This window comes from Dicentrarchus labrax, unplaced genomic scaffold (assembly GCF_905237075.1).
Source record: "Dicentrarchus labrax unplaced genomic scaffold, dlabrax2021, whole genome shotgun sequence".
NCBI lineage: Eukaryota > Metazoa > Chordata > Actinopteri > Moronidae > Dicentrarchus > Dicentrarchus labrax.
In genome coordinates this window covers 236874-243448 of record NW_026136724.1, presented here as the reverse complement: position 1 = coordinate 243448, position 6575 = coordinate 236874, and the positions used below count along the sequence as shown (strand labels likewise).

At 39.7% G+C, this 6575-nt stretch overlaps 1 long non-coding RNA gene across 1 annotated transcript; it reads left to right on the top strand.

The window, feature by feature from the left end:
• The first annotated feature begins 2492 nt into the window (after nucleotides 1-2492).
• On the top strand, nucleotides 2493-4444 carry LOC127359005 (uncharacterized). Its single transcript, XR_007882580.1, has 2 exons — nucleotides 2493-3518; nucleotides 3745-4444. It is a non-coding gene; the product is annotated as an uncharacterized LOC127359005 (long non-coding RNA).
• The last annotated feature ends 2131 nt before the right edge of the window (nucleotides 4445-6575 follow it).

Genomic DNA, 6575 nt, shown 5'->3' with positions numbered 1-6575 from the left:
GGAGTTATGACATTTCCAAAAGTATCTTTCATTTTTTCAAGGAATTCACAAACAAGTAAGCTTAATATATTTAAGCTGTCCCTTTTTTACTTTTGGGGCAATTACAATGTCCACAATATCACGGCAGATCAGAAAAACATCCCAATATTTGCAACTGGGAGGAACACGGTGTGCCATTAAGAAAGGCAAAAGCCTAAAGAGACACCATTTCTGAGAGGCAGACCCTACAATGCCAGAGTTTTGCATTAGTCGCTCTGACAATTGTACTGGTCTATTTTTTGCATCATTCTGACCAATTGAAAGTTGTTGTAGTTCTTCATTTATCTCTTGAATTGTTATGTGCTTTTCTTTGTGAGCTTGGCACACAACTAGTTTAATCGTAAGAGGAATAACTCCTTCCAATAAGTCATGCATTATATCAGGGGGAAATGTTTTTGTCACATCAAAATACTTCAGTTCATTTATTGGAGAAGGACCGTTTACTCCATATGTCACTTTGTGCTCAGGGTTTTCAATACATGTCAAATGATACTCATGTGCCTCTGTGCTTCTCAAGACAAAATCGCCCTCATTGAATTTTTCTTTCATTTCTGTATATGTTGCCATGCAATAGCGGCAAACTCTGTGCGAGTTAAATGACATAGTAAAACCACCCAACATGTGGGCTGAAAGATTATCAGCTGAAAATGTTGCTAGTGCAGCGTGAATAGTCTGCTCAATCCCATCTACGGTTATAGTGATACCATCACTTGCAATTTTTTTAAGATCATCTAACATGGGTTTTAAGATGGTTTGTAAACCACAACGTTTCACAAATGCTTGACGTACTAAAACAGCCAGATGGATATGCTTAAGTTTTGATCGATGTTTGCTGTCAAGGTTGCCAATATTATAATGGAAAGCACAAAGCTTGTGCTTGGTTCGCTTAGAGCCTAAGGGGTTGACAACTTCAAATTCGTCTTCATTGGCATGTGGATTAACTTTGAAGAAGTGATGTTCCTTGAAGTAAGTACCATCAGAGTAGTCGCTTAAATAATCTGGATCTCTGGCCTTAAACCTGTTGGCCTGAATTTCGTCAAGTATGTCCTCATGTGAGCAATAGTTTGTTAAAACCTTAGTGATAGGCACATAAGAGTATGTACCTATTTTGTGTCCACTTTCTGACCTCAAAACGTGATGCACGGGATCAACCAATTTTAGCTTTGACTTACAATGTTTTTTCAACATGTATGGAGATCTAACAGCTGCTGAAGCTTTTTCAAAAAAATCAGTAGACTGTATCACCTCCCTCAGTTCAGGACATTCCAAAATATTGAACCCATTTTCTTGAAGATGGTAAGTAATAAAAGCATCGTAATGTTCTTTAAAAAAACAAAATAAAAAGTTTAGGTCATTTACAATTTCCTGTTGGACAGCCTGTGGAATGTTTTTCTCTACATTTCAGGATGAAGCTACAGAGATTTTCTTTAAAATGTTTCAATAGTGCATCCATACTTGGTGGTATATCCGCCCTAGGCTGTAGATCATTGTCTGTGCTCTTCATGTCACTTTTTTCATGTCATTGTCCATCTCATTTTCATCGCTATCAGGTAGCACATGCTCCCTATGTTTACGGTACACATGACGCCTGAACGATTCATATACTCTAAAAGTTGACTTGGTCATGTCCACATGTGATATTAAAGTTGGCTTCATAGAATGGATAAGGCCAACGGTTGAACAAGTTTAAAGGTGTGGTCTTCAACCTTTGCATCTATATGGCCGTGGCATCTTTAATAGAGAATGTTTATCATTCGGGTCACAGTGACGGGTAGGGACTTTTCACCCACCACAGTAATGTTCATAGTACGCTGGAGGAAGGTCCGCGTATTCTTCATGTAGGGTGGGTAAGCCAAGTTGAAAACAAAGTAGGCACAGAAGGCTGCAATTACCCCCTCCTCAACTCCTGCTCCCCTGCACAGATCCACACCATCCACTGACAGAAACTGGAACCTTCCTGGTAAAAGCCATTTTCCAGTCGTTGTCTACCAGCTGTACAGTTGGGTAGGGACTTTCAGTGTCACACTGTTCAAAGAAAACAAAAATGTCAGAACAATGGTGAAGTCAGCCACCTAGACAACAAATCCAGCTTTGTGAGCAAGGTTGCAGACCACTCAGTGTTTAGCAAAAACAGGGTGAAAGCTTAAAAAGCCAATGTTCTAGAGAGAGACACAACCATGTGTTTTACCCCAAACCTCTGTGGACTAAAATTACTAACTGCGTACCTGTCCCAATGTAATAAACTGGTCGACCTTCTCTTTAAAGATGTAGGGCAGCAGGATCAGCGCAGCACGGAAGTCAACATCTGTAAGACAATGAAAGGAGTCCTTGAAAATTTATTTTAACATCAAAAAACAGACAGTCTTCTCATTTCAATCCCTCAATCAAGGTGAGTTTCCATGTGCTCCCTCTTGTTGTCTTCAACAATGTAGTGCTTTCCTATGTAATATATTTAACATTCAAATATATTTGAGTTTAGAAAAAAAAATCTAATGAAATGAGCTCTTCAAATGTAATTTTTAAGACCCAGTTGACTGCCTGAATAGGTGAACACAGAGCAGATGGAAATCTCCTCAGCAACATGTTGACATTTCGGTAAATTGAATGCACAAGTTTAATGAACACCCAGTTAGTTACTATGAGTTAGTTACCAAAAACAGTTTTTTGCCCTCCCCACTAATTTCAATGTTTCCCAAGCATTGATTTATTTGTGGCGGCCCACAACAATATAAACCTTGACTGACACATATGGATTTTCTTTTTTACTATTTATATTGTGTAAATTCTTATTTCTTTGTAGAAAAGCACTCTCCTTGACCGGCCCTCAGGTGGACCTGTCTGTACAGCACTCCTGTCCTTGCACACTCAGAGCTGGGCTGTGGAGCTTAGCACGCAGTACATAGCTGCTAGTCAATATTAACTGGAGTGGATAACGTTAATGTTAATTCTTGAACTGAATTAACACTGAATGGTCAACAGGCAACAGCTCTCTCAGAAAAAGGGGCCTAATTTCTGTTCTTCACTGGATTTATTTTGTTAGTTGTTAGAATGTGAAGCTATTCAGTTGTGGTCTGTACACTGTATCGTTCAGTTATTTATTTGTCACAAAGTACTTGGCACTTAAATTTGTGGAGCGAAGATATCACTTATTAATTTATTTTAAAGATAGCCACCCCCATAAACTTTCCAACAACACTCTGACATGATGACACATTTTCTACAGAAGCACTTAAAATAAAGTACTGCCCATATCAACTTTCTGATGATGATTATTCACTACACACACAAAAGTAACAATACCTTGTAGATCCTCGACCAGCATTTCCTCTCTTGCTTCAACGTAGATTTTGGCCAGTGGGGTTTTTCCCTGAGCAAGCTTGAGCACCTTCGGCACAACACTTGTGAACACCAGCATAAGTTGACAGATGATGGATGGATCCTGTCAACCTCATCGTACAACTGAAAAGTTGATAGAAAGGGTAGATCCATTTTACCAAAATCATGTCAATATTGAAGGACCAAACCAGTAGTAAAACACCTTTCTTGTATGCCTTTAAGTTACATTACACTGTTACTATTCCAAGTAGTGTTGTCAAAAATATGGATTTTTTGATACATAGATACTGAATATTTTTAATGGTTTTATTAACAGATTTTCCACAGTATCGATACTGAAAATGCACTTCTCTTTTCTCCTCCCGAAAGGGACTTGACACTTGCGGCGACCACACAGCACCACCTCCTGTCACTCACAGCGCCGTCTACTATTTTTATCCCTGCCAGAGTTTCGAAAAGTCCTGCCCTACTGTGCTGTAATTGGCTAGTACTCATCACTTGTGATTGGATTCTGGCAAAGGATACAAGCAAGCCCATATGAAAGTGACATGAAACGTGCTAACAAAACCAAATGAGCAAAGCACCTGCAGGACCGACACTCCGTCCTCTATAAAGAACGTGGAGAGGTTGGAGACGTCTCTCCCCTTTCAACATCACTAAAGTAATAAACAAGATGGCCCAGTAAACTGTTGTTGATAAGATAGTTGTCCTGTTGTTTGCCCAACAGACATTTGTAACTCTCTAATCTAAGCTAATCCCCCTCAGAGCTATCAGACCTGAGGAATCTCAGACAGCAGAGATTTAGTGTATAAGAAATACTTTGACCAAGGTAAATTAACTGATGCTGTTCTGCTTAACACACAGTATTATTAACTCTACTAACTAAGATAAGTTGATTAGATAATTTAGTAATTTAATTCAGAAATGTAATCAATGTTGTGTCAATTTTCCCCTGTGGTATGGTATCGAATATCAATATTTTTCAAAATATTGTACTGAAGTTCGAAATGCCAGTATTTTGACAACACTAAGTTCAATAAAGTCCTTATATTGATGTGTGCTTTGAAAATTGACTAAATGATCTGTGATTCATATTACTTACCCCTGAGGGTGTTCTTAAGAAAGGGTATTTCTTGAGTTTATCCTCCACAGTCATTCCATCTGCTATCTCTCTTCGCCGCCACGCACATGTTCGCTGCATGCAGTCTTTAACAATAGAGGTGTCTGGTTGCATTCTCTCATACTGGACACGCAGGATGTTCACATTTCTCCCAATAGAGGACGCATCCTCACCAATGATAGCTGGCACCTGATGGAAATAAAAACAGGTTTACCTCACAATGCAAAACCATTTTTTCTCATCTGAACCAGAGTGTTGCAACCACACAAAAAGAGCCTCAATTACCATACCTACATATGTCTTGTAAAATATTATTGTACACTAACTTTTCTAAGAACTGTAAGCAGCTGCATTAATCCACTCACCCCTGGCACAGATCTGCAATAGGTTCTTGCAGCCTCCGTAGACTGTCTGGCTCTCTTGTGCCCAAACTTCTCCTTACTCCTTCTCACCTCGTCTTCATGAACCAAAGGTGCACGCTCTGCTTTGAATTTGCGTTTGAGGGACTGATGCCAGGTATGCTAACACAGACAATACAACAAAGATAACCCCCATCATTAAATATTAATTTCATGAACTTATTCAAGGAAAATAACATAATACACTTTAGGGCTGCATGATTAATCTCATCGAATTGCAATCGCAAGGTCGTCATGTGCGATTACAAAACCGCAAAAAGGGTGTGATTTAATTTAACAGAAAAAGTGTGCTCTGTGTGTGACACTGGTCTTTTGTGTACACTGCAGTCTGCTCATTATCCACATCGGGCTCTCGCATGTGCCCCTAAAAACAGATAGACCTACATGCAATCAGAAAAATGATTTATGAGCAGTATGCGAGTAACGTTTAAAACAACAACCTACCGTAACCCCCAATATGTGCCCATATGTGCTGCTTCTAGCCACCTCCTCCTGAGAGAAACACTCTCCCCTTGTTCTTTTATACATCTGTTTTACTAAAGTTATTGTTAGAAATTTTGTTTAACTTTGTTCAATTTGAGAAATACACAGTTCAAAATGTCAGTATTTTGTGCATTTTCCTTGATAATCAAGCAAGTAGACTCATAGTACGATTTGTTCCATTATAATCGAATCGCAATATTGTCCACAATCGCAATATGACTCTCTCCAAATCGTGCAATGTTATATTCATAGAGCTACAATACCTATTAGATAATAGATATATAATGCTTTTAATGCTCAACATATCAAACTTTACCTTTGTATAGTCGAAAGCTGCTCAATGCATTCTTCAGGCACTGGTTCTACAGTCAGTGTTACAACATCCTTTAACTCCTGTATAAATTTGTTGAACTTGACTTGTTTTTTGAATGATCCAGGAAAAAGGTATGATACCATATTATCCGTCAGGCCATACTCTACTGTTTCCCCGTCCACTTCATTGTCTGAAAAGAACATTGTCACACCCAGACAGAGGTAGAGAAAGAGAAGAAACTGATAGATGAACTGTTCATGTTCCTCTGTCGCGTAGCAGCTGGGCTTCAGGAGAAGACCATGTCATCTCTCTTTGAGGTCAGTGTGTCGTCTGTTAGTTGCATCATTCTAACGTGGACAAGCTACCTCTACCAGGTTCTGGGATCACTACCATCATGGATGACAAGAGAGCAAGTGCAGGCCACAATGCCTGACAAATTCATAGACTGCACTGAGATCCGCTGTGAAACAGCATCTTCCCTCTCATTACAGTTAGAGACATTCTCAAGCTACAAAAACACCACCTTCAAGGGTCTGATTGGTGTTGCGCCATGTGGTGTTATCACATTTGTTTCTACACTGTACACTGGCTCTGTCTCAGACATTGAAATAACAAAGAGATCACACCTTCTACAGCTACTCCAGCCAGGGGATGAGGTAATGGCGGACAAGGGCTTCCTGATTGAGAAGATGCTGTCAGAGGTGGGGGTAAAACTCATCATCCCTCCATTAAAAAAGTCCACCCAGCTCAGTAAGGAAGACACTCAGAAGACCCAGGCTATTGCTCGACTGAGGATCCTAGTGGAAAGGGCCATACGCAGGGTCAAGGAATACCACATTTGGGATGGGCTTGTTCCACTCTCTAT